Source organism: Lepidothrix coronata, unplaced genomic scaffold, assembly GCF_001604755.1.
Source record: "Lepidothrix coronata isolate B3197 unplaced genomic scaffold, Lepidothrix_coronata-1.0 Scaffold59, whole genome shotgun sequence".
In the NCBI taxonomy this organism is placed as follows: domain Eukaryota; kingdom Metazoa; phylum Chordata; class Aves; order Passeriformes; family Pipridae; genus Lepidothrix; species Lepidothrix coronata.
This window is the reverse complement of record NW_016690239.1, coordinates 5,176,535-5,177,324: the sequence shown is the minus strand read 5'-3', so window position 1 is coordinate 5,177,324 and position 790 is coordinate 5,176,535.

Sequence of the window (790 nt, the reverse complement as noted above, 5' to 3'; positions counted from 1 at the left end):
CTAGTGTCAAGAACACCAGGCTGCAGGCTATTTTACGGACTTGGAAAGATCCTTTCTATCATTGCTACTGCACAAAGCTCTGGTGTATCACACCAGTGATATTCTTGTGACTTACCAATGGCAATCACTAACCCTTGTTTCAAAGTCTTTTAGTCCTTCAGCTCTCATTCCCCTGTTTTGTAAACCTGTTTACCGAGAGAGCAAACACGGCAAGATGTACATCACCAGTGTCTGTGTTTTGCTCTCAGATGGAAGAACAGTCCTTAGTGGTTAACTAACGACTGCAGCAGCCTCAGGGAAAACAGTAAAAACGTCTGTGAGGTGAGGTCTAGCGGATGACATGCAGAAGCGGGGCCGTGCCGGGCGTCCGCACGGCGGCAGAGCCGGGCTCCAAGTCGCGCTCAGCACGGGGGGGAGCCGGGGACCCGGCGGGATCCGAGACGGGGCGGGGCACGTCGGGGGCAGCCGGGTCTGCGCGGCCCCCTGGCCTGCCCGTCCTGGGGAGGCGGCGGAAGCCCCGCTGAGTCACGGTGAGGGCGGGTCCGCCCGCTGAAATACCGCTTGTTCCATCCGCGGCCCCGGCGGACAGCGGACCGCTCCCCATTTATCTCCACTCGTCTCCCGTTCCTCTCCCTCTCCTCTCCTCAGAGAGCCCACACCGGCAGCCCCCGGCGTGGGACGCGCCCGCGGCGAGGAGCTGCCGCCGGCAGCCCGTGCCCCCGCCTCGGCCATGGCGGGGCCGCGGGACCCCGCGGAGCGCTGCTCCTGCCGCAACACCGACTGCCTGGAG